Genomic DNA, 23,069 nt, shown 5'->3' with positions numbered 1-23,069 from the left:
CACGCTGCGGAGCGAGAAGCCGAAAGCCCGAAGAGTTAATCGGGGAGGTAAATGGATTCTGTGCGCGCGCAGTGGCCCAAAACGCGGCAGAGGAGGGCCGCTGTGAAAAGAAACCGGGCTTAAGCGGACGCGCCGCTGTTCCTCAGGCGAATGTCACAGCTCCAGACCCCCACCGCATCTGCTTTTTTCAAGCTTGAGCAAACACGCCCGGCTTCAGTTTTTTAACGTCGCTGCTTTTTTTACTCCCTGCGTCTACACTGAAGGAGCCGTGCCGGAGGAGCTCGGACTTTGGGGAAAAACCTGCTTCGGGGGCTGGCACCAGCCGAGGAAAACTCAATGATGGAGAATTTTGCGTTCGATTGCGGGCAGACAACTAACGCCAGGGGACGCAGGGTAGGATGGAAATGAGGATCCACTTCGAATCCCCCCCGGAGGAGTTCCTAAATCCAGCCGCGGCTGAACCGCGCGCTTCCTCCGCCTCTGCAAAACTTGGCTGCCTCTCCCCGCCTCTCTGCAAAGCTTTATCAGCGCACGGCACCCGGCAAATGGGATTTCACGTTTCCCCATATTCACTGTGGCCGCCGCTGCGACGTGTCGTTGTAAATAATTCGTGGCAAGCGAGAAAATAAGTGAGCGAAGTCCATTTTGAAAAACGCTGTCGTCCTTCGGGGGGGGTGCAGTAGCGAGCACAGCGGCCGGTTCGTTCCCGCCGGCTCATCCGAGCGGACCGCAGCTCCCGCGCTACCCTGAGCCCGGCGGCACGCCGGGGGGGGGGGGGGGCGAGGAAGCCCGCGGGAGCCCCCTCCTCCTTCGGCACCGCCGCCTGCAGATGACCGCACGATTGCCGTCGGCTTTCCCGCCGTGTCTTTTCCGCGATGTGCCTTTGGCGTCCCTCCTCCTCCAGCCCTCGCTGCTTTCGGGCATCGCGCTTCGTAAAACAGCGGCGACCCAGGGGACGCGAGGCAGAGCCTGCTAGTCACCCCACGCGCGCAGATTTTTCACCGGCGCTCACAGAGCAGAGCCCTCAGCTTTAATCCTTATTTTGCAACGCGCCTAAGCCCGTGCCTGCGTTCGCTTCAATCCCCAAAAGCCCTTAGGTGCGTTTTCAACTTTGGCTCCAGCCGTTTTCTGCTTTCGTTCAAGCCGGGGCTCGTCGGCTGGCTGCGCTGGTCACCGACCAGCTCGTCCCGGGCGAGTCCCTTCAGTTCACAGTTCCTCCGTTTGGTTTTTTTTCCTCCCATCAATAAATTTGGCTGTGCCGCACTAAAGCGCCTGGAGGCGAGGGGCACGGTCAGCAATACCTCCTAAAAACACCTTTTTTTTTTTGCAGCGCGCGGGCATGAGCTGGGCTGAGCAGCCCTGCTACTGCTGCCTGCCGGAAGTTAGCATCCGAGAGCAGCCATAACAGCTTTTTTAAAACTAAAAAAAATTAAATTAAATTAAACCCTCACGATAGGGAAGAAGCTAGAAACCTGCAGATGACACCCAAAGACCCCGATGCCGTGCTTTTCATTGGCTGTTTTTGTGGGCAGGCAATGGGATCGCATGTGGCACCTCCGCGCTGGCTCTCGGCTCCCTCTCGTGCAGCCTGGATCCCTACCGACTTCTTCCAGCAGGAACAGGGAGATATTTCAGCCTGCTAAGAAAGGGGAAAAATTGATGTTTAAATAGAAATCTCAGCGGAAACTGCCTGTGCAACTGCAGCTGGCACACTGTGTGCTTAAATACTGACAGCCAACTTATTTTTTGGGGTAATAAAATTCCAAATCGGCCAACAGAGCTCCACCAGGGATTAATTTGGCCTTTAATACTTACTGAGTTGTCCTTGTAGAGGGTTTGGGGTGGAGGCGAAGCATCGAAACCCACCTCTTCAGCCGGCGCTTGGTGCCTTTGACGCCGAGGTGCGAAGTGGGTTGAAGGCCAGATCATTCGGGTTTGGGAGATGTTTCCTAGCTCGGTGCCGGCTCGGTTGAGGAGATGCCTGGAGAAGGAGACAGCTGGGGGAAACTTGGTGCAGGAAGCGGCCCGGGCTGCCGGCTCGCGTTTTGGTGGCAAGGAAGGTGGCTTGGGAGGGGAAGGAAAGGGCAGCCGTGCCGCAAGTGAGCCCGTGCCACGTCCTCGGCAGGAGGCCATACCTGCTGCAGCCCATACCTTGGCCAGGCTGGAAAAGCTGCCTCACGTCATCGGTTTTTGCTCGCAGCAAACGAAACCGAAAGCCTTTTCCGTAGGCTGTGCCAGAATTTAGCAGCGCTTTTCAGCGGGCGTCGTGAGGCCGCGGTGCTCGAGGGCGAGAGTGGCCCGGGGCCTCGCCGCGAGCCGAAGAGCGCGCCGCCGGGTCCCAAGGGAAGACGGCGGGAAGAGACGCGCTCGCCGAGCTGCGCCCGCCTGGGGCTGCCGCTCGCCTCCGCGACCGAGCGTCGCCGTCCGCCTCCCGCCGGCACGGCACAGGGGCAAGCGGCAGGCACGTGGCGTGGCCGGCGGCGCGCAGATTCCCAAAGTCGTTCCGGCGACCGCACGCGACGCCACAACCAAAGGGTCTCGGTGCCTCCGCGGCGCCGGATTCCTCCCTCCGGCCTCTTCGGCCAAGCGCAGCACTTGGGTACCGCGACGGCCGGGGCGGGCAGCTCTGGGTGTCCAGGAGGAACGGAAGAAATTCCCGCAGCACCCCGGACCCGCTGGCATGCCACCGCACCTGCGCTGCCTCGCGCTCGCCTGTCACCTGTGCCCCCTTTTATCGCCCCCCCCCCCCGCGACTTGAAACTTTTCCAGAGTTTGGATGCGGCCGGAAAGACGCAGCTCCGCTCTTTTTACAGCATAAAATAATAATAAAATAAAATAAGAGAAATAAATAGAGAAATAAATGAGAAGCCGGCGGTGAACCGGAGTGTTCAGGGCGACGGGGGGGCGTTCGCCATCGGGTCGCCCGTGTCTGCGGGGGGCGGCGGCGCGGGGAGGGTCGCGGGGGGGGGGGCCGTGCACGGGGATGCTCCGCGGGGGGGGGGAACCCAGCCCAGCCCCGCCCCGCCCCCCTCGCCCCCCTCCGCCCGGTGGGGGCCGGGCCGGGCTCCGGCGCCGGGAGCGGGGCGGGGGGGGGGGGGAAGGGGGGGGGAGCGGGGCGGGGGGGGCTCGGCCGGGCCGGGGCGGGGGGCGGGCTACGGGATTGGCTGGCGGCGGCGGGCAGGGGCGCCCGCGATTGGCCGGCGCCGCGGAGCGAGCGGCGGAGCGGCGGGCGGCGATTGGCTGCGGACGAGGAAGCAGGAAGGAGGACGGAGGGGCTCGCTGCTTTCGGGGAGTTCGCGGTGAGCGGCGGCGGCGCCTCCCCCCGGCCCGGCCCCGGCCCCGGCCCGGCCCGGCCCGGCCCGGCCCCCGCCCGCTCCCGGCCTGTGCGCGCCGTGCGCCCGGGCCGCGCCCCGCCGCACCGTACCGCGCCGCACCGTACCGCGCCGCACCGCATCGCGGCGCCCTGCGGCGAGGGCGGGCGGCGGCGCCTCGCCCCCATCCCGCAGCCGGGAGGCTCCGGGGGAGGCGGCGGCGGCGGCGCTGACGCAGCAGCGTGGAGCCGGCGGCTCGGGCGCCCCGCGGCGGGGGGCTCCCGCCGCCCGATCCCGCCCCGGCCGGGGCCTGCGGTCGCCGCGGGCCGCGGCGCGCAGCGAGCGGCGCGGGAGCGCGCCCCGGTGAGTCCCCACGCGGCGGGGCCGCCGCCGCCTCCGCCGCTGCCTTCCCCCACGGCGCGGCGGGGCGCGGCGGGGTCGGGCCGGGAACAGGTGCCGCGGCAGGGCGGGGGGGTGGCGGGAACTTTCCGCGGCGGCGGGCGGCGACCCCGGGGGGGCGGGGGGCGCCGCGGCCTGGGCGGCGGGTGGGCCGCGCCGGGTGGGCCGCGCCGGGGCAGGTGTGGGCGGCGGCGGGGCCGGGCCGCCGCTCGGGGGTCGCCGCTCCGCCGGGGGCAGCGGGCCGGGCCGCAGCTGTCCGGCCTCGACGGCGCGGCAGGACAAAGGCGGCGGCGGCGGCCTGACAGCGGCCGCCGGGCCGGGCCCCGACGGCCGGCACCGGGGCGCTGAGGGGAAACCCGGGGAGGGGGGGGAAGGGGCTTTTGGCCTCCTCCCGGGGGCCAAAGGTGGCAATAAGGCGTCGTTGCCTCCCATCAGCTCCCTCGGGGAAGCGGTTATGGCGATCTCGAGGCGATTCCAGATTTTTTATTATTATTATTTTATTGTTATTATTTTTTAATCTCACCCCGATGAAGTGCCACTTCGGGGAGCCCCCTCCAGGCCCCTGCGAGCTCGCACCTTGTGAAGGGGGCTGGCACGCTGCACCCTGCCGCAAAACCGGCCCCGTGGCCCGTGCGGGGCATTCGCTTGGGGGGCAGAGGTGGCGGGGGGGCCCCTCATCTGAGCGAAGCCCAGCGGGAGCGGAGAAGTAAAAATCGCGGCCCGAGCCGGTGGCAGGTTCCCTGGGCAAGTTTCTCTTGATTCGTGACAGGGCATTGGCGCCTGTACCGAAATTCGGAGCAGTTCAGCTGCGTAAGCGCAGGTGGCGTGGAGCCTGTTTGGGGGCCAGTTTTGCGCCAGCTTTGTGGCTATTTTCTTTATTTTCTTTATTATTTTTTTCTCCTTTTTGCATCCTCTTCCCTCCAGCCCGCTCTGCTTGCTCCCCGTTTCCCTTGTTCCCGCAGCCCTGGACATCTCGCTTTCCTGCCGGTAGCTCTGGCGGCGGTTGAGCTCGTTTCCTCTTCTCCTTTTGTGTAGCCGGAGCTCCTAATGGAGGCGGCTTCGCCGGCTCCCTCTTTTTCCAGCTGCTTCGTCGAGGCGCGGGAGCTGGCGCGTGTGACTGGGCAGAGCGTGGCGGCGGCCACTGGCCTTCGCCCGCCGCGGGAACGCCTTGCCTGCCGCCGCCGGAAACATGGGAGATATTAACAGTTTGGGGGATTATTCTCTTTGCTTCCCCCCCCCCCCCCCTCCTCCTGCCACGAGGGCTTATCTGAAAAGAGGTGCTGCTTCGGTGTTGTTTTAAAGCGTACAGCTGCCTCTCGTGCCGGCGCCCCAGCTAAAGGCGCGATTGTCGCGGCAGACAAACCTCGGAGCAAAGGGCTTTTCTGGGCTTTTGGCGGCCCGGTTAATTGATCTGTCCATCAGCCTGCTGCAATTAGGAACCGCTTACGCCAGGCTCTTACTTCTGGCCGGGGCTTCGTGTGCTCTTTGATGTTGTGGGACTGCCATCCGGGCTCGGAGCTTTTATTTTAAGGTTTCCAGTTTGCCTTGCTGCGCCTTTCACAAGCGCGCGGACCGCGTGATGGACGGAGGCTTTTGAAATCTTAATGCAATTTAAACACCAGCACGCTACTGATCGCTTTAAGGGGAATAGCCTGATAACGTATTCACCCTGAGCCATCTTTCATGTTTGTCATACGGCGGCTACCTGACTCATCCTTGAGCTTCGGATGGAGCTGTTTGGTTATTTGCTTGCAGGAGAAAAATTATTTGGTAATCTGAACAGGATGCTTTTGACTTAAATGCAAAGAACGCGGGTTTATGTACATTTGCTTGCTTGTTTTTCCTAGTGGGTTCAGTGCAGCTTTTTAAACGGCGCAGCAGCGTAGTTTCTCAAAGTGCTGTTCTCGAGTGGAGCAAAAATTGCTCTCCCTGTGCAGCGTGGCGGTTTTTAAAGGTGTAAAATTGGCTCGAAAACACTGAGCTCTTGAGTGAGAATAATCCCCTCAACTTTGTGGGAGGGGGATTCTTTCCGACCGCTCCACTCGCTGTCGGCTGGCAATTGCACCGAGCAATGTAATGCCCCTGAGAAATAGAGTATTTGGAGGGGTGAAAACGGTCACAGCCGTTCTTCAACATCAAGCTGCGAGTGTCGTCTGAGTCTGGCCTGATGTTTCCCCTTCTCCAAACCCAGAGTTGCCACCTTGGAAGAATTTAACGTGCAAGGGTTTAACGCAGACGCGTGCGCTTGATCTGGGAGCGCGGTGGGATCTGGAGCTTGCACGTTGCTATACCAAAAGCTGCTGAGGTTTTTCCCGTCAGACTAGATCAAGCCGTTTAAGGTTAGGCACCCTGTCCTTCTTGCTTAAAACGCTGTGATCCACATCACCTTTTTGTCCCCGTCCCGACAGCCTCATTATTTCTTTGGGGCATGGTTTTTGGGTCCCCCCCCCCGTTGGGCAGAACAGGCAAACCGATTTTGTTGGTGTGGTCTGGTGCCTGTAGGGACACCTGTGCTGGGGCAGCGTGGCGGTGTTTTATTTAGACAGTGCCGGGTGATTATTTGGGGAGGGGGGAACGTGCTCTTTGACAAATGCCGGTCTGCTATCCCTCCAGCGTCGAGACCGAGTGCTCGACAGTGACCGTGTCCCAAATAAATGATTGGAAAACAATTAGCGCTCCTGGTGGAGGCGAGCTTGCGGTTGCAGTCTGTCATTAAGTTTGGGCCCTGAGCAAATGAAGGCTTCTCTGGGGTTGTAGCCGGTGCTGCAAGAACTTGAAGGTATGCTCAGATGTGCAAATCCTGTGCCCAAAAGTAGCTGCATGCAGATTTTTCTTTCCCCCCCTCATCTAATACTTGGTAAACCATGGCGATATACCCCGTAGAAGTAACTATGGCAAAAAAAACACCCACTTTGTGCCTGACCAGCCTGACGAGCGAGTGAAGTGAGCGAGTGACACAGCCAAACTAAATTAGTCACAACTATCGTATTGTCAATAATATACGCAACAGTTTGGAGAGCTGGGAAATAGAAAAAGCAACGCCCCGAAGAAGTAGCAAAATTAAGAAGAGCTTAAAGTACAAGCTGTGCGTTTTCACGCTGCAGGCTGTCGCGGGCCAAGATATTTCTGTATGTGACTACTAGGGGATTTTGATGGTCTCCAGGGGCTTTACCTCCAGATCCAGAGGGATTTCTTCTGGTCTGTTTTAGTCCTGTTCTTCACCTCTTATTGCATTGGCATGTCACTTTGAAGGCAAGTAAGCAGCAAGTAAATCATTTGTTACTGTAAAATCTTCAGATTTTTCCCCTAGCTGCGAAGGCTAGGGAACAGCCCTAACTTCTAGATGTGAGCTGCATTAAAAAAAAAATAATTAAAAAAAAACAAAAATCATTGTAGACATTGCTCACAGAGAATTGTACCCCTTGCTTCGCATTTAAGAGTGTAAGCCTTCGGGATGGAGGATGTTTCTTTGGAAATATTCATAGCGGTCCAGCACAGCAATTTCCGTTCTTGTTTGGACCAAAAGCATGTTTCTAATGAGTGAATGAATTATCTGTACCTGTAACGAGACCATTTTGATTTACCCCTGTAAGTTTTTGGGGCTTACTTGAGCATCCGCGGACTGGTAACCTGCATTTTTTACAGTGGGGAAAATGCACTTAAACATAATATTACTACTTTTATCTCTGAAATTGAAAGAAATAGAACAGTTTGGGACAATGAAATAGGCCTTTACCCAGTTAATTTCCAAACTTGATGTTCTAGCATGAAGCGGTGATGCTTGGATTATAAAAAGGTCGAACAAAACAAAAAGTTGCAGCAATATTTCATGCAAGAGTGTGTGTGTTTTTTGGTTTTTTTTTTTTAATCTTTCATTGGAATAACAGGATGATAGGAATATTTATCTTAATGTAAAACCAAATGAGACCTGATGTTACCGTAAAAAGTTAAACTAAAGGATGTAATTAAGAAGAACGAATTTAAATCTGATTTAAGAGTGGATTTGTTTTGCACCTGTTCCCTGTCCCCTGTCAGTATTTGTGGTATTAGAATTTAATTAGCCTGGTCTTGAATGTTATCTCTTCTCTTGCAATGTGGGTTAAAAAAAAAAAGAGGGAGAGAATATAAATAAAAAACAGGAAAAAAAGGAGAGAATAAAATATAAATAATATAAAAAATAGGAGAGATTATAAGAGCGCATGGAGAAAGTGGCTAGACATGCAAAGTGCAGTCAGATTACTAAATTAAGCAAACTGGAACTTTTTTTAAAGTCTGTTTTTATCGCATAAATTGCAAGGAATATTTCAAGTTCAATTCCAGCAGCCATCCCCCAGCTAGGGGCGGCCGTTCTGCTCTCTATAGATCTGGCTAAACAGGAATAGTTGACGCGAGGATAACTTGGCTGGAAAACCAATTATTGCTCATGTATCCAGCGAATCATTTATACGCATTGAATTCCGTGAAAGCCTCCCATGGAGGGTGTATGGTAGTTAATTCAATTGGAGCTAAAATAAGATGGGGGACAACTTGGGATTTTTTTTTTTATTTATTTTTTTGCCTGGGTTTTCCAAAGCAGTGAGCAGGGTTTAGACCTAGGTAGCTGTTAAACGGCCTCTCTGGCTATGGCAGGCTGCATGTGTCTCTTTTGCTTTTATCACTTTTTTTTTTAAAAAAACTTTGATTTAGAGATGCACCTTCATAAAGACGTTCAGTTTATGCATGCTTTGGGTTGCAATATATATTGCAACGGGCTTCCTTCCCCTGTTGAAGGGAGCGTAATGCAGTTGGGATGGCGGGGGGTGTCTTTTACGGTGTCACACACTGATAATTTGGGTCCGGTTCGGCAGGCAGTGGGTGCGAGCGCCTGGAGCGATTGCGCCATAGGCAGGTGGGCGCCTGCATGGCTGAACCTCACCGATTTTTTGGCATGGAAGAGCCTGGCGTTTGCTTTAAATGTGTCACCTCGGGAAATGAGATGTTCTCGCCCGCAACTACCAGTTGCTGTAGTCCTCGTGTCCTGTTTTTTTTGTTGTTGTTGTTGTTGGGTTTTTTTTGTGAGCAAAGGTGTGACTAAACAAGAAAACTATGACTTTTTTTTTTGCGTTTCCTCCTCCCTTTGTAAGCGCTGTTGCAGGAACGCTTTCTGGCACCCGTTGTTCTTAAAGCAGGTTTTTGCAGGGCTTTCTCGCGCTCGGGGTTGAAAGCGTGCAGCTTGCCCAGCTCGGCAGGCTCGATTTGTATACAAGGTCTTGGGTTTCGGTGGCTGCGTGCGTATCAATATTGAAAATTATTTATGGTGTGAGTTTTGGGGGGGGAGGAGATAAAAAGGAGGCCTCCTCCTTCAGTTCCCTCGAAATAAAATTACTTGGCTGGCAGTTACTTTTTCAGCATCTCTGTGATCACAGTTTACATCAAATCACAGCGTCGAGGTCCCCGGGCAGCACTGAGATGCCGACAACGGCGGCGCGAGATGCTCCTGCTGGAAGGGTCACGGCAACTGCAAGACCAACCAGCTTCCGGCTGGTTTGGGTTTGGGAACGGTGTGAAGAGCCAGGATGAGGGAGAATCCTTGGTGCCTCTCCGGGATAAATTACCAGCTTTTCTGCAATTGCCGCCCTGTGGCCTCTAAGGCTGCAAAAGTGTGATATAAAACTTGTGCCTCTTGGTGTTGGCAAGAAACGGGGGGTGTAACATGGCTTAGGGACCGTCGGTCGGCATTTGTTGCGCCGTAGCTATTGGGAACATCTTAAGCGCCTAGCACTAAAGTTTTTGGTACTAGTAGTATAAATGCAATACCGATAATGCATCGCTACCTGTGAAGGGCTCATGTCTGCACTTGGCATGCATATAACTTGCAGCGGTTGTCCTGCCCTTAGCGCTTCTGTTTTCTCCGTGCTTACCAAAAATTAAATCCTTCCCTGCAAACAAAAATGTTGAGTACTTAGTGCCTGATGCCTTTATGCAAGCGTAACAGGTAATCTCCGACCTTGGACGAGATGCTACCTCAAAGCCCGTTACGGAATAATTAGGCAATTCATACCTTCCTGCAACATTTGGATATATATATATATCTTTTTTCATACGGATAATATAACTTATCCCAAGTCTCTGCCTTGAATTTCTGGTACTGGGCTGGTGAAAACTCCATCTGTCCACTAAGTGAATGTCAATCCAATTTAAGCTTGCATATGTTTCCAGGGAAACCATCAGAGGCAATTGCAAGAAATGGACCACAGAGTGGAGGGAAAGGCAGCGAAACAGCAGCGTTCTTACTGTTCAGTCCTTAAACATTATTAAAACCTGGTTAGCTGTGATAAGTACTCTAAATACTGCTCTGTAGAGGTTTAAGTCAGATGGTCTGTCTTTGAGGGCCGTGTGAGGTCCATTTAGACAAAGCGTAGACCTGCCTAGTCGCTCTGCTGTGTTTTGCCATGCTCCGTCGACCACGACAGCAGAGAACCGCTAAGGCTCTCGCCGCGTCCGACCGACACGGGACGTCGTAGCATCCGTCGGCTTTGCTAGCGCTGCCGCGAAGCAGAGTGGGAAGCAGCAGAGCAGTCTGCAGGCTCGGAGACCAAAACTGTGCTTGGCTTCTGTTTAGAAACAGTTTCTTCCCTGTTGGGAAGGAATTCTGTTTCAACTGAGAGCTGAAATCGTCTACAGGCTGAAATTGTTAGTCTGCCTTGCTTTGCAAAGAGAAGTGTGGGGTTTTTTGCCTGTTAAACATTTTATTTAATGGCTGTATTATCTTGCTTATTGAAATGAGTAGCAAACTTCTCGCTTTGGAGCTCTAACGCAGGATATTATCTGTCATTTTAGTTTCAAGAATGCTGCTAGCACGCTTGGGTTTAAAACGTTTTACTGTGACAAATAGCTGAAGCAGAAGCTGAAATCCTGGTGTCTGGGGATATCCTGCATGGGTATATTGTATCCTGGTGTGTCGTAACTGCAATAGGAGGCAGAAACGCCTCGGCTCCAAGCTCACTGCAGCTGTTGTCCAACATCACATCCTCTTTGGCTCAAACCTCCAGCGTTTTGGCCTGCCAGGGCCCAAAGTGGCTGCGGGGAGGTAGGCACCCGAGCATGGGTGCTCAGGAGCCGTCCTTGGGGCCGAGCGTCTTGGCTGTTGAGCATCTTGGCATATTTTTGTTCTCGGAGCTCTGTCAGCATTCCCAAATCCTGTAGCTGATGATCAAGGGGTACTATTGATGATTTTTGGTTTCTTGGCTTTACTAGTGCTTGGAGCTCTGTAAAAGTTCTGCTCTTCTCTTTTCCCTCTTCCCAAGTATGGTTTGCTCAAAGCTGAACTTGAAGGAAGCACAGGATGTCTTTGAAGTATCAGAACCGTCACTTGTGCCCCCCCCCCCCCCAAAAAAAAAAACCAACAACAAACAACAACCTAAAACAGCATTTGTAGGATTTCTGTCCCTGGTGCTCGATAAGCTCAGATGTTTCAAAACCACAGTCTGGCTTCAAGGAACCTTCCTGAAAATCCAGTTGGAGGCACCCAAGACATTTCCATAAGTCTAGATGGACTTACAGGCTTTGTGGTTCCAAAGAAGAGTCTTAATTAAGCTCCTTTGCTGGAGATCTGACACTGGTTTATAGTCTAGAGTTCAAAACTGCTTCACGGTGACCTGCATTGATGGGAAAAACTGAGTCTTCGAAGACTTGATGTTACCCAGCTGCCCTTGAGATGAGATAGTGCCTCTGCTTAAGGGGCCAAAGTCCAAATGGGCCTGTCCTGTAGCTGCAAGTTTGCATGCAAAGCTTTCAGGTATGAATAAAGTCAGAGTAACTGTAGGTGCAGTTTGCATTGAAGGTGGAAGCCCTTTAATGAAACTGTTCTAGTCTCAGAGCAAATTGTAGCTCTTGGTGCTCAGGAGTTTGTCTGCACCCAAAATTGCCCGTCATGTACGTGAGCTAAACAGCTTCTGGCTGTGGGGCAGGGGATGAAGTGTACCTAAACGTTCTTGAGGGATATTTTTCTAGCTTTTTTTTTTTTTTTTAAACGTCGTCAGCTTCTCCAGGTGGTCTGGTGCTTCCCTAGCTCAGCAGGAAGGAAAGATGCAGGGGAAGACATCTAAATCTCCTTCAACTGCCCTGCTCTTGACTGGCTCTTCCCCATCGTGCATTTGTGCAGCGGATGATTCCTACCTGTACAGTGCCTATACCTTGTATTCATCCCTGTCGACTGGCATCTTTTAAATGCTTCCCCGGTCAATCAAGGGCCTGTTTGAACCCTTAGCCTGTGTGACATGCTCGCGTGCTCTCCTAGTATTACATGCGGGCGAGTCTGTTATGCGACTTGCTCATAAAATATTGAGTAGTCTCAGGCCTGCTACTGGGGAGCCTGCTTAGTATATGCTGTTTTGTCGCTGAATCGCTAGGTTTGGGGAAAGGCCGTGTTTCGAGTTCACCTTACAGTGGTTTTCTTTGAGCCGTCTATCCCCAGTTGGCTACTGAGACTCGGAAGAAGTGAGGAGCAAAACCTGGCACCTTGCTCCTTCCGCAGAGCGCTAGGCAGATGAGATGGCAGTAACGAGACAGATGGGATAGGTGATTCCCAAATATTTCTCTTTGTAGACAATTGCCATTAGCTCACTTGCTGCGTAAGGTTGTGGAGCTGTGCCTCAACCAGGGAGCAAAACCTTACCGGGCCCCCACGGGGCAACTTCATTGACCAAAACCCCAAATAATTCAGCCCAGAGCTCTGAGACTGAGAGTGTGATTTATTTGTTATCCTTAATTGCACCGGAGGTTTTTTAAAATTCTGTCTTTTCTTCCAGCTATGCAAGAGCCAACACAACCTGAAAGATGCTTCAATTTCAGGTAGTCTAAATGGCTAAGCTTATTGAAAATGCCTTATCATACCTATTGCTTTGAAAGCTAAGCACATTTAATCACTCCTTTCTAAATGGCCAAATAGTGTCATGCATGTGTAGGTAGATAAATGTAAGTTAATGAGTGAATATAAAACAAATTACTCCCAGCACGGGTCTGCAAATGCTGTCCAGTCTATTTAAAGGTGATATTTGTTGCCATGACTGACCAAACCTGGGACGCAAGCAAATGTGTGTATTTAAATCTCACTTTAATGATGTGGGTAAAGGCTGAAAGAGCTGGGCCAGGTTCTGATGGGAATTAAACTGGCTTGTGCGGAAGCAGCATTCCAGCGATCGGTTTTGCATGGAGGCCTAACATCCAACTGTCTTCCATGGGAGTTTTGTCTCCGATGCCAATATCGTGCCAGCTGCTGGCTGTTCCAGGTGGTAGAAATGCTCTTCTGGCACCACTCCTCCACTTGGGACCCTTGGCAATGCAGGTTTGGAGCCCCTTTTAAGTTATCAGAAGCGGGGGGGGGGGGTTGCGCAGGGGGCAACGATGGCTCTCCCTTGGCCAGGAGCGGCTGGGCAGCTGTGACGTTTGCCATCGCAAGTGGTCCACGCACAGCTCTACCCCTGGACCCGTAATAATTCTGCAGAACAACAAAGGCTCCTCACTTAAAACCTGCAAAGTGCTAATTACTTAGCAGTGAAAAATGTAATCGCCAAGCAATTAACTTTAAGCACTTAGTGGCTGGTGGGGCTTCGGTCTAGTTTGATGAAGACATTAATAACCTCGGCTTCAAAACGGAAATCTCATTTATTTCCCACACAAGTGCGACTGCACCTTGGAGTATCCTGTGCACCCCATTTGCGCGTTGAGCCCCTGGGGCTATAGCCATCTTCCATCTTTCTGCCCGCTGGCTCATTGGAGCACACGTTCCCATGCGCTGGTTCCCTTAATGGAGTTTCCCTTCATAATCTGCACTTTTTTTTTTAAGCATGTCTGAGTTCAGGTGTACAGGTGAGTGCGTTAAGGCTAAGTTAGGAATTAAGCAGCTTGCTCTTCTCTGAGGAATCACGAGGTGCTGCAGCAGCATTCAGGTATACTAATTTTGGGACTGACCTTATGTATTAAAATGGTTGAGTTGTGAAATATTTTTAAGAGGAACTTTCTTGCCTTCCCTAAAAAAGGGAAGAAAGGTGTTAAAGTATGTTTCAGTAGAATTGGCAATGCCATCTTTCTTTAGTTGCAACTGTGTTGTGATAATATGCATGAAAATGCATTGAATGTATACAAATACTTTGTAGAGCTGCTTTTAGGTGGGCTGGCTTCTTCAAGAGACTTATGTGGACAACTAATAGTTTGTAGGTACTAGGATGGTAATGGGTAGCCTAGAGGTTTGCTCTCCTGGGTTTTTACTGTTCCCATCTTCTGGATCCAAGTTGCTAGACCTGGAGAAGTCCTGTCCGATTTGAGGAGCCTTAGGAGAAGAATAACTGAAGCTGCAATGTTTTTTCGTGTCAGTAAGTTCAAACGCAACAATGTCAGCTTCAAATTTAAGGTTCATTTAGCTTTCAGCGCAGCCGTGCGGTTTATGATATACTGGGAAGGCGAATGCCTGGTTGCGTGGATTCGAGTGGGAATGAAGAAGTTTTGTCAAAGTCATTCTTTAACTTAAATTCTGGCCTGGAATTGAAGTTTGCTAAATGCAAGCCTGCTCAGCATGAATCTTTGTGTCACCTGTATGGCTGGGGAAGTGTGTGGAGAGTGTTGGTATTTCAAGTGATGGCAGGAATGAAGACATATAAACTCGTCTTTCTCTTGAAATGTCTGTTGCACCTTCCGTGTAGAGGAATCCTCTAAAATATATATAGTTTTAACGCTTTTCTTTTTTCCTGCTTGGGTTTAAAACATCTGTAAATTTAAGCCAAGCTATAAACATGCCAGTCTGTTAAACTTTAAAACCCAGTTTCTCTTCTGCCCTTTTCTCTCGGGGATTATAACTGCTGGTGTCAGTTCTTGGAGCTGCAAGGTTTGAGGCACTGAGGTGGGGCTCTTCCTTGTCAGGCAGCTTTGAAGGATGCTCTGAAGCTCTGCAAATGAGCCACGATGATTTAAAGCAGGGGAGGGGGGGGAATGCTCCTGAGAAGTCGCCTTTTGGATCAGATTTTTTCAATGGTTAATTAAATGGTATCAAAGGGATGCCCTGCTCTCCCGGGAGTTTTCTGTGTTGCTTTTATTCTTTCCCTAAAGCAGCTTTTGACTTCGTAGTAACGTATAGTCCTGGCATCGCAAGGGTGCTGTACTGGGAATTCCTGTACTAGAAAGAGTTAAGAAATCCAACGGAGACCTTCGCGGAGGCAGAGTTGCCAGAAAGAAGGGATGGAAAGAGGAAGGCCGGATCCAGGCGGAGGATGGCAACGGCAGCTTCGCAAAACGGAGAGGAGCTGACGAGGAGGCACCTGCCCTTGGATTCCTAGTGGCAGCTCGGCTTTGCGCCCGCACACGTGCTACGTGAAATCGTGGTGCATCTCGGATGCTTTAATCCTGAATGCTGCTTGGGGTGCCATTGTGGCCTGATGGTGGAGGGGGGCGATTATAATATATAGGAGAGCTGCAATATTTACCCTAGGAAAAATCTTTGCACCCTGTTCTTCAAAATAAACTCAGGGGTGGGGGGGAATAATCTGTTATTCCATTTTGTCCCCACAACCAGGAATCGTGCCAGAGTTTTCTGAGCAAGCTGACGTATGATTGATATTTTACCAGACTCGACCTTCTGCTGTGAAGGAATTTAGTTTGCATTTTGAATATATGGAAAATCAGATGAGCAGGGCGTGTGGGGGGGAGGGGGTTGTATTTTTTTGTTTTTTTTAAAAACCTTGATTAACTTGATTGGCAAAGCTTGTGTTTCTTTGAAAAACATGGCTGTCAAAGCTGTGCCGGAATATTTTTTAACTTTTTTTTTTTTTTTTTTCCAGACTGCTTATAGGCTTCTTACAGGGGGTTGTTAGAATAGCTGTCGCACAGGCAGCTTCGTGCTGAGCCTATTTCAAGTTCTGATAGGCAATTCTTGGGAATCCTCTGATGTTAAATGTATCTGTGATATGTAGCAGTGCTTGCTGCTGACAGTCTTTGGGGTTTTTTTGTTTGTTTGTTTTTAATAAGAGTTGCAAAAGGAGTATAGGGTTCCTGCTATAAACCCTTTGGAGAAGGAGGGGAAGAGTATCCCCAATAGATATTCACATAGTTAGAAATCAGTGGTATAAATAGGCCAAGCTAAGCTTTGTCAAATCCAAATGTGTCCCTCAGAAAAGGGACTTGCTACCGCTAACTTTGCTTTAAAAATCTGTCAACTTTCTCCTTCCCAAGTCTTGGGTGATCCAACGGGTGCTGTTCCTGCCCGTTCCAGTGCTCACCTTGTTGAACCTCCTTCCTAGCCTACCTATGGAAACTGTAATAACTGGTTAGCTGACAAATGCTATGGCTAAGGCCAAATGCCAAAGCATCTCTTAAGCTCGAGCAGTTTTGGGTCAAAAGGGTCAGTGTGGAGACAAGCCAGGCCTGCTTTCCACCCCACCTTCACGTGTTCATCTGCACCTGCAAACGCCAGGGATTTCCTCCAGCTTTTAAGCGTTTGGCGCCTTTGCTTTAATTCCAGCAGGACGGCTGGCTCGAACTGGTCACGGTTCCCGCTTGCTTTTGGGTTGGCTTTGAGAGGTGTTTGCATCAGCAAAGAGCTGGCTCCTGCTCGGGAAAGGGGATGGTCTTCTGCATGCGTGCTTGCTTGTGCAATCATCTCTAACAATGTGGCTGCGTCCTGGCTTTCCCTGAAGGGCCCCTGGACCGCTCGGGGCGTGAACAGAAACACCGAAGTGTGGAAAAGGCAGGAAACCGCTAGAGAAGGAGCAATCTTGGGCTTAGCGAGACTGGCCGCCACGGGAATCTCCCTTTTGCCGGTGAGAGCGTCCAAAGCCGGTGGCTGCTGGCCCTGAGTTTTGGGGTGGCTTTTGAGAGGCCACCTGGTAGGATGCCTGGGCAATGGGTGCAGAATGGGAACATCTATCAGGAATTGCTGTACACCATATCACCCTAAAGGCATCCGTTAGCTCAAATCTTCGTTCTTGTCCCAGTTAAACCCTTTCTGACCTCTTGAAAGGCAAGAGAAAGGTCTTCTCCGAGTGAGGGCAGCCAGTCGCTTTGTACAGCTTGGAGCAAATGAAAGGGATGGAGCAGAAGCCTGAGCTCTGATTTATTTGCGGTTTTCACCCATTCGACTTGGTTTGGGGAAGGTGAGGAGGGAGTGAGGGTGGCTCTTCTCACAGATAATAGCGCATTTTGCATTGCTTCTTGAGAGAATGGACATGAAAGCGTGGCTGTGCCGTTGCCTCTAGGGCTCTGCGCCTGCCAGAACCGATTCCACTCCGCCAAGGCTGCGGGCAGCAGCGGAGGCAGCAAAACCTTCTGCAGAGACGGGGAAAACATTGCTGAACATTCAGGTCACAATCAAAAGGCTTGCGGCAACTATTTGGGCTAGAAATCTCTGGTTCTTGTAGGTGGTAGGAAGTGGCTTTGCACGTTTTGGTCATGCTTGTAGAAAGAGGTGCTCAGTGAAAGCGTAGCGTTCATAAGCATCAGTCTGATTTTAGTGAAAGTATGTGAGCGGGCTGGGGCTACAAGGCTTGATCTGGTTTTAGTGACCTGTTTCATGTTTTTACTTCCCACCTTTATTCCTTACTACAGTATTAGGCTGAACAATATTCAGTAAAGTGGTAGCCTTTCCCTGGCAGCAAAATACAGTAATACTTTAATAAAGTTTTACACCATCCGTAATGAGGAAAGGAAAAATGGTGCATTCCCCCCCCCGCCCCAGATATTACAATAGTTGCCCAAAGAGAGAAACTTGCCCTGGATTTTGAGTTGCTACAATTCAATTTAATCAGTTTCAAGCTGAAACATTGTCATATTTCATCTTCCTGCTCTTCCCCAAACTTGTGATACTGTTGCTGCAGTATTTAATTCTCTTCCACTGGTGTTTAGAAGAACGGACTCTCCCCAACTGCCTAGGAGTAAACTGTTTAATTCAGCTTGCGTGCTGAAAAGCTTATTCTGCAAGTCAAGTTGGTTGAATAGTTCTTGATTTAAAAAATAAATAAATCCTCTGGGACAGCATGTGCCTTTCTTTTGGCAGAAGTGGAGATGTAAAGGTCTGAATCTCGACCTCCCCGTAGCTGTGGGCATATCTGTGTAACAAAACGCAGCTACCGTAGCCTGAGCTTACACATTGCCACTAGCTAGCACCGGGGCTTGTAGCCATTAGCAATAGCGGAGGAGATTCAGCAGATGCAAAATGCCTTCCCTGCTAGGACAGCCTGCCTGTTTGGACTTTCCAAATTGCTTTGGCCAGGGAATTTGAATCCCATCATTTGAGACTGTGGAAAGGGCTGCTTTCCCCAGGGCAGGCAAGCCGTATCCCAGTGCTAGTAATGCGTGCTGCCCAGTCAGGCATCAGTGATGCAGCAGTGATTTTTCTTTTTCTTTTTTTTTTTTTCTTCCTCGCAAACACTGCTTGCTGAGGCTGTGGCAAGTGCGCGAACAGCCGGATAAATCTAATTTTGGCTTCCCTGCGAAGCATTTCGGAGCACCGCCGCTAGGCAAGATCTCGAAGCAGATAGCTAAGGCTGGGACAGGCCCTCCCAAGAAACGAGCTCCTCTGCTGAGGTGTTCACCGGTCTAGCTCGTGTTTGTGCAAGTGGTCAGCTGTGCAAGCACGGGCTGCACCCCAGCGTGTTTCAGTCGCAGCCCGTCATTGCTTTCAGACAGGCAGGGCGATCTTTTCCAAGCCTCAGATTATAATTGCAGCGCTTTGAATGCTGCAATTTGTCATGGGCCACGCATGTTTTACGACACTCCTAGCTATGTGACTGGAGCACAGCCTTGCACAACAAAGTTGTAATTACTGGTGCAGGACCAGGGAGTGGAGTGAGCAGTACTCAGCTCCGTACAATTTCCAGATATCCTTTCTTAACAGTGTGGGAGTTAGAATAGCCCCAGATCCCTTTTTTCCATCTTTTTCTGAAGCTAAGGAGGCATGGACTGGGTCCTGCAGGACAGTATTCGAATGGTTTTGAGAAGGCTGTGTTGATGCGATGGAAAAACAAGCCTTTTCAGCAGTATAACGAGCTCTGTATAAACAGTTTTCTCTGGAGGATGTGGATGATTGAGCTTTTGATGGGGCTTCGGAGAAAAACTGGGGCTGGACCACATGAAGCCAAATTGCAGACCGCAACAATTGTGATTTTTTTCGAAGTGTTGGAGATTGAAATGACGCTTCTGCTTGTGGGATTCTCCTGGCGTTTAGGTAATTCAGCCGGGGAGACCTGATGCTCCTGTGCTTTACCGTGCTTCCCAAGAGCTCCTAGGAGACTTTCGTCATGTAACATGGTCTTTATAGCGCCCAGAAGCATTTGGCTCTAAAAGCAGTGAGATGGGGGAAAAGGGCCAATCCTCAAGACATTTGCAGTTATAGGGCTCTTGTCATAGCATAAGCCACACCGGTTTGAATGGATATAATTTCTTCAAGCGGACAAGGGCTGAAAGCGGACCAAACAACGCCGTGCACAGAAACGGAAGAGTCGTGTTGTCATAACTCTTTGTGCATTACTGCAGTGCCAAATGGCTGAGCAGCTTCAAAAGCTTTAAAACTCCTCGCTTTTGGCATCGTCTCCTTGGAGCGAGTGCATCTCTGTAGTAAAGCTTTGGAAAGGAAATGGGGCTCGAATGGGTAGTCCCAGACTAGTTTCTTCTAATTTCACTTGCAATCAAGGGAGAGAGAGGGGGAGACAGATGCTGCAGCTGCATGATTACAGAAGATGCAGCTGTTAACACACTTCCTTATTCTCCTGCTAATGAGGCATCAACTCTCTTCTGATTTTGCTGTTTGGGTAGTAGTTTTATTCTAGCAGGAAATTGGACCTGTGCATTGTCTAATTTTTTTTTCCCTCCCCTGCTCTGGGTTCTGGTTTGGGTTCAACAGATGTCCCAGATAATTCTTTAAAATCACACCAGTCTGAGGAAGAAGTCAGTGGTTTCAACTAGCTTCGAAACGCTTGCTGTGCTCTGGATGCAGCCAGGTAGACCAAGCTGTGGCGTGGAGCTTGTCTCGCTCCTAACTGAGCTGTATCGAAATCTTCCCTGGCCATTAATCCAGCTCCTCAGCTACAAGTGGTTAAATGGATTGTTCCAGCCGAAGCATCTTAACTTGCAGTTCTTCGGATTACATCAAAGTTTCTTTGAGACCTCAAAACCCGACTGGGCCCAGAAGTTTAGTCTTTGCTTGGTGGAGCTTAGCAATACATAAGCAGGAATCACAGAATGGTTGAGGTTGGAAGGGACCTCTGGAGATCATCTAGTCCAACCCCCCTGCTCAAGCAGAGTCACCTAGAGCATGTTGCACAGGATCACGTGCAGGTGTGTTTTGAATATATCCAGAGAAGGAAACTCCGCAACCTCTCTGGGCAACCTGTTCCAGTGCTCTGTCACCCTCACAGTGAAGGTTTTTCCTCATGTTCAGATGGAAGTGTCTGTGTTTCAGTTTGTGCCTGTTGCCTCGCATCCTGTCACTGGGCACCACTGAAAAGAGTCTGGCTCCATCCTCTTGACACCCCCCCCACTAAGATACTTGTACGCATTCATAAGATCCTTCTCTTCTCTAGGCTAAACAGGCCCAGCTCTCTCAGCCTTTCCTCATAAGAGAGATGCTCCAATCCCCTCATCATCTTTGTAGCCCTTCACTGGACTTGCTCCAGTAGTGCCACATCCCTCTTGTACTGGGGAGCCCAGAACTGGACGCAGCACTCCAGATGCAGCCTCAGCAGGGCTGAGTAGAAGGGGAGGATCACCTCCCTCAACCTGCTGGCAACACTCTTCCTGATGCACCCCAGCATACCATTGGCCTTCTTGGCCACAAGGGCACATTGCTGCCTCATGCTTAACTTGGTGTCCACCAGCACTCCCAGGTCCTTCTCTGCAGAGCTGCTTTCCAGCAGGTCAACCCACAACCTGTCCTGGTGCATGAGGTTATTCCTCCCTAGGTGCAGGACCCTGCACTTGCCTTTGTTGAACTTCAGGAGGTTCCTCTCCTCCCACCTCTCCAGCCTCTCCAGGTCTCTCTGAATGGCAGCACAGCCTTCTGGGGTATCAGCCACTCCTCCCAGTTTTGTATCATCAGCAAACTTGCTGAGGGTGCACTCTGTGTCTTCATCCAGGTCATTGATGAAGAAGTTGAACAAGACTGGACCCAGTACTGACCCCTGGGGGACACCGCTAGCTACAGGCCTCCAGCTAGACTCTGCGTCACTGATCACAACCCTCTGAGCTCTGCCATTCAGCCAGTTCTCAATCCACCTCACTGCCCACTCATCTAACCCACACTTCCTGAGCTTCCCTATGAGGATGTTATGGGAGACAGTGTCAAAAGCCTTGCTGAAGTCAAGTTAGACAACACCCACTGCTCTCCCCTCATCTACGCAGCCAGTCATTCCATCATAGAAGGCTCTCAGATTGGTTAAGCATGATTTCCCCTTGGTGAAGCCATGCTGACTACTCCTGATCACCTTCTTTTCCTCTTTTTCCTCCAGAAAGAGGATGAGCAGCCTTGATGTTCTCCCTTCCCAACTGAAAGGACACCATAAATAGCTCGTCCTGGTAAACTTTGCATGACTGATTTAAAATCATGATACACTTGACAGGTAGATGTTTGGTTTTGAGTATCATTCGGAAGTTCTGCCTGTGTATTACACTGGGGAAGAGAAGGGGAATAACAGATAAGCTAGTTCAGCTGTTTTATCCATGGTGAAAAGGGAATGAGAAAGGTTGCATCACTCTACGGATTTTCTATGTAATACAAGCGACTTTGGTGACACAAAACAATTTCTTGGTACTGCAATGTGCTACAGCTAGCTTGGGTTTGGTAGAGCGAGCCAATAAGAGAGGATCTAAGATGTTGCAGTTGGCTTTTGTGGGATATAGAGCCAACTATGGATTTTTCTCCCTCCACCCCAAGTCATGATGGTTTATGATAAATTAATACTGCATGTGATCCCGGAGCTGCCTTGAAATAACAGGATTCATCACCAAATGATAAACCTCATTGGTCCCACTTCCATCAGAACATTATGTTGGGGAAAGAAAATAAGAGAGAGACTTGCAAGAAAAAATAAAGCTCCAGCTTCTGCAAATTAGTCCACAGGTTGTGGCAGTTTTTTTTACTGTGGTGGTAAAATGGGGAAGTTCCATAGGTAGAAACTGAACCTTCTTAACCACACGTTGTGGCATGACTAATCCACTTACAGACTTCAAAATCAGTTTATTTCTATTGATATTCTTGCGCCAGCAAGGAGCAATTGAGAGACAATTGTGCTTTGAAGGTGAACAGAATTCACCTAACTTCTGGCTTCAGTTTTTTAGGGGAGTAGGATCTAGAAAGATGATCTCGTGGTTTCCAAACCAAGTGCTTGAGTGGCTTGGGGAAAAACGTGGCTGAGATGTTGTTTAGCAGAAGAACTTGTCATGGAAACTTTTGAGAGCACAAATATAGAATTGATATCATTTGAGTTATTTCAGTTGTATTTGTGTGTTGTCCTGTGTTCCTGCCATGAAGCCAGACTTCAGAAGGTTTAAAATACTGCAAAATTGTTGCCAGATGAAGCTGATGTTTTCTTTACTGTCACTTAAAGAATTTGCTTGGCTCTAATGCCAAGACGTGTGCAGTTTCTTTTGGCTTTCTACAAATCTGTGGATATTTAGTTCTTCATCTGTAGGTAAGTGCTTTGTATGAGCAAAGCTAACTTCTGAATCCGGGAGCGAAAACTTCAAGAGAGCAGATGACAGGATGAGGAGATACATGCAGACATAATCTGCTTTTAATAAAAACAATAAAAATAAAGCAGCTGCCCACGCTTGCTCGACTATTACTGTGCCTAAGACTCATCATATCAAAGGGCTTATGCGACTGAAACTCTCCAAATGGGTGGCACTGAGTCTTGGTGCTCTTCCTTTTTAATGCATTTTTGCCTGGACATCTCTTGACATCTTCTGCATGCTAAACTCGAGGGTTTCTCTTAACGCTCCACGTTGCAGTCCATCAGTGATGAAAGCTGTTTTCGAGTGTCGGCTGTAAGTACAGCATGGTGAGATGTTCCTACCTGTTCTGTGCTAGAATGCAGATCTTGCATCCAGGGCTTGGAGCGGGAGGCTTTTTTCTTTTTTCTTTTGCAGTTCTAAGAAATGCTCGTTGAAAGATATCAGTTGTCATCTGGAGTGTTGTGACTTAAAGCGTTCCTTCGTTTAGGTTCCAGAAAAGATATTTTATTTAAACCTGTGTTTGCCTTGGCATTCCCCGTAGGGTCAAACAGGGAAGACTCTTGCTGTGCTGTTAATTACTCTCCGTTTTACTGTGAGAGAAATCTCTCTCTTTCAATCTGTACCACACTTTTTTTTTTCCTTCCAACTTTAGAGCAGTTCTGGGAT

General features: G+C 50.3%; 1 protein-coding gene across 1 annotated transcript in view; it reads left to right on the top strand.

The window, feature by feature from the left end:
- Positions 1 to 3,665: 3,665 nt before the first annotated feature.
- Positions 3,666 to 23,069, top strand: part of BAHD1 (bromo adjacent homology domain containing 1) — a 38,333-nt gene continuing 18,929 nt past the window's right edge. The window contains exon 1 of the mRNA XM_067295815.1: positions 3,666 to 3,674. The gene's annotated coding sequence lies outside the window, so the exon portion shown is untranslated. The remainder of the gene's footprint in view (positions 3,675 to 23,069) is intronic.

This window comes from Apteryx mantelli, chromosome 4, assembly GCF_036417845.1.
Source record: "Apteryx mantelli isolate bAptMan1 chromosome 4, bAptMan1.hap1, whole genome shotgun sequence".
Lineage (NCBI taxonomy): Eukaryota > Metazoa > Chordata > Aves > Apterygiformes > Apterygidae > Apteryx > Apteryx mantelli.
Note: the sequence above shows the minus strand (reverse complement) of the source record. Positions and strands in the feature narration are given on the sequence as shown.